Below are 12,396 nucleotides of genomic sequence, written 5' to 3'. Positions count from 1 at the left end.
CCAAGGATGGAGGGACCCATCCCAGGGAAGTAAAGGTAAGTTCAGGTAAGTATTTTTTCCGATTTGTTTTGTGGCATAGGGGGTCCTGATTTGGGCCCCCCTACATGCCACTATGCCCAATGACCATGCCCAGGGGACATAAGTTTCCTGGGCATGGCCATTGGGCAAGGGGGCATGACTCCTGTCTTTGCTAAGACAGGAGTCATGTCAATGGAGGTTGGGCGTCAAAAAAAATCGGGCAAATCTGGTTTGAGGCCTGAATTTTGCCTCAGACCTGACTTGCACCATTTTTTGACGCAAAACCCCCATTTTCCCATACGCCGGTGCTGCCTGGTGTAAGTCATTTTTTTTTACGCACACCAGTCCGCAGCGCCGGCTAACGTCATTCCATAAATAAGGCGCCCGCATGGTGCGTTGGAATGGCGTTAGCCGGCAGTAAAAGTTTTGACGCATAACTGCGTTGGCGCAGTTGTGATCAAAAAGAATAAATATGGGCCTAAGCAGCACACACACCTCACTAGCAGACACCACAACAACATCCATGCACGCGTCCTGTGTCCTCTCCAACCCTGTCTGTCCCCCCACCTAAAGGACACAAATGCAAGCTCTCAGACACCCAACAGCCATCCACCTCACATCAGACCACTCCCCATGCACCTGTACCCAGTTCCAGCAGACATACTCCTCCAACAACCACTCCCTTAAACTCTACTCCCATCCCTCCTCCCTCTTCCCGCCCCACCATCTCTAAAAAGCTTTTCCTTGCCCAACTTGACCTCTACCCTCTCCCTCCCCCCGTCCTGCCCATAAGAGCAGGGTCCCAACAACCCAGGCTCGTACCTCAGCCAAACAGTCCACGCGGACAGTGGAGGTACCTCCAAGTTGTGGAGGCAAGACACTGATAGATCCCACTCCACCAGCCAGGAAGGGTAAAGATCCCACACCCACTGCCATGAAAGCCCTCGACTCCTGCCATGATGGGAAAGGAGGCCGCACCTACTGCCATGAAGGGGAATAAGCCCTCGACTCCTGCATTGAAGGGGAAGAAGCCCTCAACTCCTGCTGTGAAGGAGAGGAAGCCCTTGACTCCTGCCATGAAGAGGAAGGAGGCCGCACCTCCTGCCATGAAGAGGAAGAAGCCCTCGACTCCAGCAGAGGCTGGCAGGATGACACCACCATCACCAGTGGTCACGGAGCCCTCACCTCCAGCTGAGGCAGTGCAGCCCACTCCTCCTGCAGAGGCTGCACCATCACCTGCTGAGACAGTGCAGCCCTCACGTCTACGAGAGGGCATGTAAAGCACCCTCCTGGGACTGCTGTATAAGGAGCCCTCTCCAGAAGCAGTGGGCAAGTCACCCACCTTAGAGCCTGTGACCTTGCACTCCCCAGTTCAGAGAAATGGGCATGGGGCCCCCTCCAGAAGCAGTGGGCAAGTTCCCGACTTCAGCTTTGGTTCCCCCAACCCCATGAGTTGCCAACCTGCTTGCAAAATGATATCCCGGCAAAGTTCTGTGCAGATGATGTCAGGAGACAAGGCGGGCCTTGGACTGTGCCTAGTGGCCCTGAGGGCCCTTTCTACTTTGAACTGGGCATTGGCCCTTTGTGGACATTTGTACATATCTCTTTTTTATCCAATTGTTTCATTTGGTGGCTTGTCACATTCAATACATTCTCATTACTGCCTTCTTTTTGTCATTGCATTATTCTGCCGTGTGTCGTGTGCCATTGGCTTTCCTCTGCAGCTGGTTGTGTGTATGGTGTATGTGTGGATGGTGTGTCTTGTGCGTGCGTGTGTCAATCTCGTTTTCCTCCCCCCCTCCCTTATTTGCTTGGTGGCTGTACTCTTCGTCGTCGTCTTCATCGGCGTTGGTGTTCCAGGTGGAGCATGACGTAGAAGAGCATCATGAAGACTTGCAGTTCCGGTTCCATGGTGGCGTTGGTCTTCTCTGTGTCTCTGTAGGTGAGTCTTTCATCTTCTGTGTTCAGTTTCCGCCAGGCTTTTGATGGCATTGGTTCCGCCCCAGAAATCATGGCGGTGTACTGTGCAGTGACATGGTGGGCCGTACTTTGCCTTCCGCCTGGCTGTTAATGGCTACCGCCATGGTGCGTGGTGTTAACGCCCTGGCGGATGGTGTGGTACATTGGCTGTCTATGGGAGCTCTCACAGCCATGGTCATAATTTAGCGGTAATTACCGCCAGCCTTTTGGCAGCATTTCTGCCACTTAATCACTTACCGCCAATGTAATGATGAGGGCCTAAGTGTGTCTAATGAGGTATGACCATACCTTATGTCACTTACTCATTGAATGCATCCTCCTGATATTCCATGTGAGCACTTTAAGAGTTGAGGTGTCAGCCATTAAAAAAGAAGTGTAGGACAGTGTATGGGCAACACAAAGCGCCCATGTTCTTCTCTATCTGAGTTCCTCCCAGAGTGTCACTAGCAACTACAGGCATATGCGGCAGTGGACAACCCCCAACATATTGAACTTGAACCTTACCCAACTCCCACTCCCCAGGGCAAACAGTGTAAGCCATTCGCCCAAACAGTCAACCTTAACATATTTAACCATGTACGTGCTCTCTAATGCTCAGGCCTTGTTCAGCAGGGGAGGGTCAGTAGCTCTGTCTGCTCACAGTCTCGTGCTCTGGGCTCTCCATCGAGTCCCCAAAGCATGTATTTAGAATAAAATGTCATAAGTTGGGCCATTAGGGACTTCTTCTGGCTATCAATGGATCAACTGCGTAGACAAGTAGGTATCATCTATGCTGCCATATTCATAGTAGTATTTGTTGCTCGACAAGTCTCAGACTAAATAATCTTGTCTGCGGTTCATTGGGTGGCCACTGGTAAGATCTCGCTGGTGGGTATTGAAGTCATAGAGTCTCTGTCTGAGTCTGTGCCAGTGTCACTAATTTCCCTCAAAAGGTATCCGGGGTCAGGTGATGATCCCCCAAGGATGCTACCACAGCTACAGCCACCTGCCGACCTCTTTGTGCTTACTGTGCTGTTGGTGACCCAAATGGCGCTGTCTGATCTTGTCTTTGTGAGTAAGGGAGGTTCTTCCTTTTCTGGGGGCGAGGTGGTCTGCTCGGGCCCTGGTTGGGCTGTCCTTCAACCCAGTCCCAAGCGTCTTGGGGCATAGTGAAAAATGTGTGCTTCCGTGGGTATTACTCCTCTGAGTTGTGCAGGAAATTGCATACAATAGATGATTCCCGCATCCCTCAGTTTCTTTTTCACAGATGTAAAGGCCACCCTTTGACGTTGCACTTCCCTTGTGATGTCAGGAAATATGGAGACTTTATTGTTGTTCATTGTTAATTCGCCACCCATCTGACCACACTGCGGTATGGGGTCCCTGTCTTTAAAATGAAGCAACCACGCCACCACTGGTCTAGGAAGGGCTCTCGGGGGCCTCTGGCGAGAGGGGACCCTATGTACATGCTAAAAGGCAAAGAAAGGAGAGAAACCCCCCACAGCTATCTCCTTATTGATCCATTCCTCAAGGAATTGGACCATAAGAGTCCCCTCAACATTCTCAGGTAGCCCCACTACTCTGATGTTATTGTGGTGCGCTGTTTTCCGCATCCTCTGCTCTGTTGTTAAGGATGTGAAGCCTAGATTTCATAGAGTCCATTCATATTCCTGCAGGCACCATTTAGGTAGAGTTTTAGAAATTTCTCTTTCATCCGCGGTGACTCTCTCTGATAGACATCTTTGGTCGTCATGCAACAGTTCCTAGTCTATCCTGAGCATGACAATCTTAAATTCCAGGGCCTCCCGCGATGCTACTATAGCCTGTAAAACATTCTGAAGTGTGGGGGAAGATGGAGTTGTTTTCGAGGACTCATCTAAGGTTTGCTCTGGCCACCGGCCAGTTGTTCCCAGGCACTGGGATCCTCTCAGTTCCTCATCTCTCGTCTTCAAGGTTGAGTTTTATGCAGCAGTCTTTGAAGCTTATTTCTCTTCTGTTCTCATCAAGTGCTGTATGGGAAAGCACTTGTTCGGGTACCACGGTAGATCTCTAGTAGCCCGGCTTTCACCAGCATGTCTCTCCGAGCTGCCAAGGCTCCGTGGTCTGGCAGCAGGGTCCGCATGGAGTCCTGTGCACTCACACTATGCTACGTGTCCCTGCTAGGAAAATCAACTGTCATCAACCCCCAAAAATGAAGTAATGTTCTCTCCAATAGGTGTCACTTTAATCCAGTTGGGGACACACAGTTTCAGTTCCTGGTATGTGCACATAGGCCCCTTCAGTTCAGTCGCGATCTCCCCCCAGCAGTGCCTGTCAGGTTCCGTGCGATGGAAGTTGGTTATGTCTATTCACTCCGTTGGGTGCAATTGCAGAACGCACTGTAGTAGGGGTGTCTCCTCCTAAGGTATTTGCTAGTATATACCTCGCTTTTTGGAGGCTATGTGTACTGGCCTGGGACTTCTCCTCCTAGTCTCCACCCAGTTACTATCTTATGTCCCCTCTTAAGTCCATGCTTGCATTATTGTCAGGGTCCCGCTCAATTTACTTATCGTTTAGCAGTGTCCCATGGTCCCCCCCCCCCCAGCAGTAGGCCTCAGCATGTCCCCTTCAAGGGCCTCTACCAGTAAGGACAGTGTTGCTCTTGTGCTTAATTTCATGTGAAGGGTGCAGTAATCCAACTTGAATGGTGGGAGCCGGCAGGGGGCATTATTCACTACCACTTCCAATATAACATCGACTCGCTGCTGACTCCCCTGGCCCTTGATAGTCCCTGCTCCGTTGCTATATCGCCATCCCTGCTCCAGGTGTTTGCGGCCCAAATATTTGTGTTCTTGCCGGCCGCTCGTAGACCCTCCGACGCGGCCGGCACTGCAGGGCCTCCCACCTTGCAGGGATAATGTCCGGGGCGCTTTTGGGGATGGGAGGGCTTCGTTTGCCTCCTTACTGCCCTCGTGCTTGGAGCCCTGTTGCCGCTACGCTCATCCCCAGGGATGTCAGCGGCGTACTGTGTGGAAAGTACCATCTTGCCTGGCATGTTGCCCCCATTTTTACATGTATGTCAGTTTGTTTTTGCCTGTCTCACTGGGATTCTGCTAGCCAGGACCCCAGTGCTCATAGTTTGTGGCCTGAATGTGTGTACCTGTGTAGTGACTAACTGTGTCACTGAGGCTCTGCTAACCAGAACCTCAGTGCTTATGCTCTCTCTGCCTTTAAAATTGTCAGTATAGGCTAGTGACCATTTTCATCAATTCTAATTGGCACGCTGGACCCCCCTTTAATTCCCTAGTATATGGTACCTAGGTACCCAGGGTATTGAGGTTCCAGGAAATCCCTATGGGCTGCAGCATTTCTTTTGCCACCCATAGGGAGCTCAGACAAATCTTACACAGGACTGCCACTGCAGCCTGAGTGAAATAACGCACATGTTATTTCACAGCCATTTTACACTGCACTTAAGTAACTTATAAGTCACCTATATGTCTAACCTTCACTTAGTGAAGATTAGGTGAAAAGTTACTAAGTCCCATATTTATACTTTTTGAGGCACAACTGCGCAAACGCAGTTGTGCGTCAAAAATTTAACCGCCGGCTAACGCCATTCCAACGCGCCATGTGGGCGCCTTATTAATGGAATGACGTTAGCCGGCGCTGCGGACTGGTGTGCGTAAAAAAAAATGACTCACACCAGGCAGCCCCGGCGTATGGGAAAATGGGGGTTGTGCGTCAATAAATGGTGCAAGTCAGGTCTGAGGCAAAATTCAGGCCTCAAACCGGATTTGCGCCTTTTTTTTGACGCCCAACCTCCATTGACATGACAGGAGTCATGCCCCCTTGCCCAATGGCCATGCCCAGGGGACTTATGTCCCCTGGGCATGGTCATTGGGCATAGTGGCATGTAGGGGGGCCCAAATCAGGCCCCCCTATGCCACAAAAAAAATCTGAAAAAATACTTACCCGAACTTACCTTTACTTCCCTGGGGTGGGTCCCTCCATCCTTGGGTGTCCTCCTGGGGTGGGCAAGGGTGGCAGGGGGTGTCCCTGGGGCCAGGGGAGGGCACCTATGGGCTCCCTCCGAGCCCACAGGTCCCTTAACGCCTGCCCTAACCCAGGCGTTACAAAACGTCGCACATCAGGCTGTGCGCCGTTTTTTAAGGCCCACCCCCTCCTGTGCGTCAAAATGATGTCAGAGTATAAATAAGGGGCACAGGCCTTAAAGTCATTTTTTGGAAGGGAACGCCTACTTTGCATATAATTAACGCAAGGCTGGTTCCCCCTTTTAAAAAATGACGCACATGGTGGAATTTTGACGCCCGCGGGGTCGGACGTCAAAGTATAAATATGGGGCAGGGTTTGCGCCGATTGTGCGTCAAAGATTTTGACACACATTCGACGCAAACAGAGTATAAATATGCCCCTAAGTGTGAGGGCACCCTTGCACTAGAAAAAGGTACCCCCACATAGTTCAGGGCCATTTCCCCGGACTTTCTGAGTGCGGGGACACCATTACACACGTGCACTACATATAGGTCAATACCTATATGTAGCTTCACAATGGTAACTCCGAATATAGCCATGTAACACGTCTAAGATCATGGAATTGTCCCCCCATGCCAAATCTGGTATTGGGGTGCCAATCCCATGCATCCCCTGGGCTCCACTATGGACCCCGGGTACTGCCAAACCAGCTCTCTGGGGTTTTCTCTGCACCTACTTCTGCTGCCAACCCACAGACAGGGTTCTGCCCTTCTGGGGTCTTGGCAGCCCAGTCCTAGGAAGGCAGAATAAAGAATTTCTTCTGAGAGAGGGTGTTACACCCTCCCCCTTTGGAAATAGGTGTTAAGGGCTGGGAAGGAGTAGCCTCCCCCAGCCTCTGGAAATGCATTGAAGGGCACAGATGGTGCCCTCCTTGCATAAGCCAGTCTACACCGGTTCAGGAAACCCTGCTCTGGCATGAAACTGGACAAAGGAAAGGGGAGTCACCACTCCCCTGTCCATCAACTCCCCTGGGGTGGGGCCCAGAGCTCCTCCAGTGTGTCCCAGACCTCTGCCATCTTGAAACCAGAGGTGTGAGGGCACAATGGAGGCCTCTGAGTGGCCAGTGCCATCAGGTGATGTCAAAGACCCCTCCTGATTGGTGCTTACCTCACTAGGTGGCCAATCCCCCTCTGAGGGCTGTTTAGGGTCTCTCCTGTGGGCTTTTCCTCAGATAACGACTTGCAAGAATTCACCAGAGTTCCTCTGCACCTCTCTCTTCGACATCTGCCAAGGATCGACCGCTGACTGATCCAGGATGCCTGCAAAACTGCAACAAAGTAGCAAGAAGACTACCAGCAACATTGTAGCACCTAAACCTGCCAGCTTTCTCGACTGTTTTCCGGTGGTGCATGCTTTGGGGGCTGTCAGCCTTCATCCTGCACTGGAAGCCAGGAAGAAATCTCCCATGGGTTGACGGAATTTCCCCCCTGCTCCAGCAGGCACCAAACTTCAGCGTCACTGGTACTCTGGGACCCCTCTCATCCTGACGAGCGTGGCCCCTGGAACACAGGTGTTAGACCCAAGTGACTTGGACTGTCCAGTGGCCTAACTGTACAAATTTGGAGGAGGTAAGTCCTTGCCTCCCCTCTCCAGACATTAATCCTGTGCACCACGTGAAGTGCGGCTGCTAGGGCTTTTGTGCACTTTTGCAAGTAGACCTTCATTCACAGCCTAGCCCAGGTCCCCAGCACTCCGTCCTGCATTACTCAAATCGCTGACTTGACCTTCGGCTTTGTGGGACCCTCTTTTGTAGTGTTGAGATGACTGCTGTGCTCAGTCACCTTGAACCTATGTTCAAGGACTTCTGAGGGTGCTGCCTTCTTGTGCATGGGCTCTCTGTGTTGCTGAGGGACACCTCTCCCAAGTGGCAACATCCTGGCCCTTCCTGGGCCCGGGCAGCACCCTTTTTTCTTCAATCACAATTTTTGCAGCTAGCAAGGCTTGTTTGCAGTCGTTCTCCAAAGAAACAACTCTGCATCCTCCAGCACTCCATGGGACATCTTATGCATGAAGGAGAAGTGCCTAGCACCTTTCGTTGTTGCAGAATCTTCAGCTTCTTCCATCCGGAGGCAGCCATATTGCACCTTCATTCGGGGTTTAATGGGCTCCTGCCCCCATGGAACACTTTCAAGACTCTCCGACTTGGTTCCCTTCTTTTGAAGGTCCCCCGGTCCAGGAATCCATCTTCAGTGCTTTGCAGTCTGTTGTGGTCTCTGCAGAATTCTCTATCACACATTTAGGGGGTTATTCTAACTTTGGAGGAGGTGTTAATCCGTCCCAAAAGTGACGGAAAAGTGACGGATTTACCACCAGCCGTATTACGAGTCCATTATATCCTATGGAACTCATAATACGGCTGGTGGTATATCCGTCACTTTACCGTCACTTTTGGGACGGATTAACACTCCTCCAAAGTTAGAATAACCCCCTTAGTGTGTTTCTGGGGAAGTAGTAGCACTTTACTCCTACTTTTCAGGGTCTTCGGATGGGGTATCTTGGACACCCTTAGTGGTTTCTTACAATACCAGCGACCCTCTACACACTACACTAGCCTAGGGGTACATTCGTGGTTTGCATTCCACTTTCTTAGAGTATGGTTTGTGTTGCCCCTTTCCATTGCATTCTATTGTATTCTACAGTGTTTGCACTGCTTTCTGACTGTTTTACTTACCTGATTTTGGTTTGGGTGTATATTTTGTGTATTTTACTTACCTCCTAAGGTAGTATATCCTCTGAAATATTGTTGGCACATTGTCACTAAAATAAAGTGCCTTTATTTTTAGGAACCCTGAGTATTTGGTTTCTTTTGATATAGTAGGCTTATGATATAAGTGGAATAGTAGGAGCTTTGCATGTCTCCTAGTTCAGCCTAAACTATTCTGCTATAGCTACCCCTATCAGCCTAAGCTGCTAGAACACTACTAATCTACTAATAATGGATAACAGGACCTGGCACAAGGTGTAAGTACCATTAGGTACCCACTATAAGCCAGGCCAGCCTCCTACACATACGGCCCCTGAGTCCTCAGCTCCTCACCTGAGTCTGTTGTGGTCGGGCCGCTCCCAGTGTGACTCAAGGTGGTCGATGATGTTTCCTCCACCTGAGCCATCCACTCTTCTGTCCGGTGCCATACGCACCCATTGTATGACTATGACGTAGGCTCTGCCGCCATCTTCCGCGGCACAGTTTTCAGGAAAGTCTTTGTTTCCATGCTGCCTACCCAGTCTCCGGGGTCGGAACTCCTTCCCCGGAGACCTGCCTGGTCTCAATCACTAGAGACTGGTTCTATCCCCTCATTTCGACAGCAGGATAAGGGTCGGTGTGGCCCAGCATCCTGGAGCTCTGGCGTTCACAGCCCTACTCCATGTGCAGCCCCCTCAGAACACCGGCTAGCTGCTCCTGATAACAAATCAAACCCCACTTCAGCACGGTTTCCGGACACCTTGCGACCGGATTTCAATGCAACATCGCTGGGCATGAAAAATCGACACATGGACTGCCCACCCGGAAATCGACAAATCGCTCTCTTGCGAGGAGGAAAGACAACGCATCGCCGACCCGACTGGAGTAGAAAACAACGCACGACCTCACTTGCGAGTCAGGAATCGACACATTGCTGACTTTTACGATGAACTCTCGTCTGTACAGCTTTATTTTTGATGCAAATCTGGTACTTTGTGTGACAACAGCGTTCTTACTGTTTTCTAAGGATTAAAACTCCAATTCTTTGAAAATTCATATCTTGACTTGTGTATGTGGGATTTATATTGTTTCGGTCTTGTTTCATTTAGATAAATATTACCTATTTATCTAAACTGGTGTGGTGCCCACTTTGTAATGTTTTCATTGTATTACTGTGTGTGTTGGTACAAATACCTTACACATTGCTTCCGGGGTTAAGCCTTTCTGCTCGTGCCAAGCTACCAAGGGAGTGAGCTGGGGTTAACCAGGTGTGTTTCTTCTTTACGCTGACTAGAGTGAGAGTCCCTGCTTGGACAGAGTGCAAACTGACAGCCAACCAGAGACCCCATTTCCAGCAATGGTGATCAGTGGTTGGGATTGAACTTATATTTGCACTTGACATACAGTGATTAAGTGTACACTACTGTTTTCAGTGCAGACCATTATGTGAACACATACTACTTGTCTTTGTGATTTTACTTTTTCTCTCTTTGGACTTTTTTCTACTTCAATATTTTTGGTGATCTTTTCACTGTTTCTGAACTTTTCACTAGGAACTTTGCACTTTTGATTTGCCATCATGTCCCAATCTGGAGATACACCAGCTGGAGCTGATTTTGAATTAGGGAAACTGAAAGGTTACACAGTTGGTCACATGAAACAGTTCTGTAAGATTGTTGCCTGTCCCATTAAGGGCTCAACCAGGAAGGAGGAGCTGCAAAAGGCACTGAAGGCCTGTGTAAAAGCCAAGGAGACTGGGGGCACACAGACAATGCGTAATGGTATAATACTTTTTTTAAACCAGTCATTTGGTAAAAAAAAACAGATTTAAACATTGCTGCCTATTTCTATTTTTAAATACTTATTTTAATTATTTTTTATTTACATGAGTTGCTCTATGAAATCATGAAAAATGTACACAAATGACTCCTTACTTAATTTCATGATGTGTCTACTTTTTAGATATGTATAGCTTTCTGGGCCCACCTACTATAGGAGGCTGGCCTAGTTTGTAGTTTGTTACCACAGTTACTTACACCTTATGCCAGGTCCAGTTATCCCTAATCAGTGAAATGTAGTCAGTGTCTAGAATCCAGGCTGTCCACTGCCTGGAACCAGGAGGGACCTGGTGGCCTCAACCATGGAGGGGAAGGTAGAGGGGGCTCTCAGCAACTCAGAGAGCCCTCAGAAGTAGAGGCCTCATGCACAGAAGTCCCACAGCACGGGGACAAGAGAGGTGCAATGGAGTCACACGCAGCACGACACAAAGGATTCCCACGCATCACAGGATGGAGTACTGGGAGCCTAAGCTGAGCTGTGCACGAAGAACTTCTTGGAAGGTCACATACAAGCCTTGCCAATTGTAAGTCATGCGGTGCATGGGGATACTGTCTTGTGTGGGAGGAAATCGCTTACCTCCATCGAAGTTGGAAAGCTGGACATTGGGCTTGTCAGAGTCACTTTAGTCCACCACCTGTGTTTCTGGATCCATGCCTGTCATCTGGAAAGGGGATGCAAGCCACCAGTCGTCACTGCAGAGAGGTGCCTGCTGAAGCAGGGAAGTGACTCTGTCACTCCACAGGAGATTCCTTTGGTTCTTCTATTGAGGGCTGAAGACAGGCAGTCCTTGCAGGATGCACGACCTGGAAAATGTTGCAGTTGCTGGAAGGAACTGAAGATACAATGGTGCAGAAGTCGACTTAGCTCCTTTGCTGAAGTTTTGAAGAGTTCCTGGAGCGGTCAGCGGTTGTTCCATCGGTAGAAGATGAAGTAAAGGATGCAGAGGATTCCTGCTGGAGTCTTGCAATCCGAATCTGAAGAAACATCCAGAGGAGAGACCCTAAATAGCCCTTGGAGGGGGATTGGTCACCTAACCAGGTAAGTACTGTTGGAGGCTGGCCTGGTTTGTAGTGGGTATCTAAGGTACTTACACCTTATACCAGGTCCAGTTATCCCTTATTAGTGAAAAGTAGGCAGTGTCTAGAAGCCAGGCTGTTTAGGGGTAGCTGTAGGCAGAGCTGCCAAGGCTGAACTAGGAGACATGCAAAGTTCTTGCATTAACACTGTAGTCACACAGCACTCATACAGAAGAAAGACAATACTCAGTGTTGCCAAAAATAAATGCACTTCATTTTAGTGACACAAGGCCAAAAATGTCTTAGAGGCTCTACTCCCTTAGGAGGTAAGTATTATACATAAAATACACACTAGAAACCAAATCAGGTAAGTAAACAGTCATAGAATAGTGCACATAGTTAAAGTCACCATAGATTACAATGCGCCTAGGGGAGCACAAACCATAAACTAAAATAGCGGAATGCGAATGTCGGTTTCCTACCTAGGCAAGAGTAGTGTGTTGAGGGGCTTTGGGAGTGTAAGAAAACACCAAAGGTAAGTAAGGCACTCCACCCCAGAGCCCAGGAAAACAGGAGTAAAGTACAGCAAGTGTCCTCAGAGCACACTAGAAGTCGTGATAAAGAATTCTGCAAAAACCAAGCAAGACTGCAAGACACCAACAATGGATTCCTGCATCTGAAGACCTGCCGAGAGAGGAGACCAAGTCCAAGAACAGCTGAAGAGTCCAGGATGAACAGGAGCCCCTGCTAACCCAGATGAAGGTGCAAAAGTGGATTCTCTGGTTAGAAGAAAAAGTCAGAAATGCACCAAAGAAGACAGCTGCTGGTTCCTGATTAGTGCAAGAG

The sequence above is a fragment of the Pleurodeles waltl genome, chromosome 7 (genome assembly GCF_031143425.1).
Source record: "Pleurodeles waltl isolate 20211129_DDA chromosome 7, aPleWal1.hap1.20221129, whole genome shotgun sequence".
Taxonomy (NCBI): Eukaryota; Metazoa; Chordata; class Amphibia; order Caudata; family Salamandridae; genus Pleurodeles; species Pleurodeles waltl.
The sequence above is the reverse complement of the archived record's forward strand: the minus strand, read 5'-3'. Positions refer to the sequence as shown.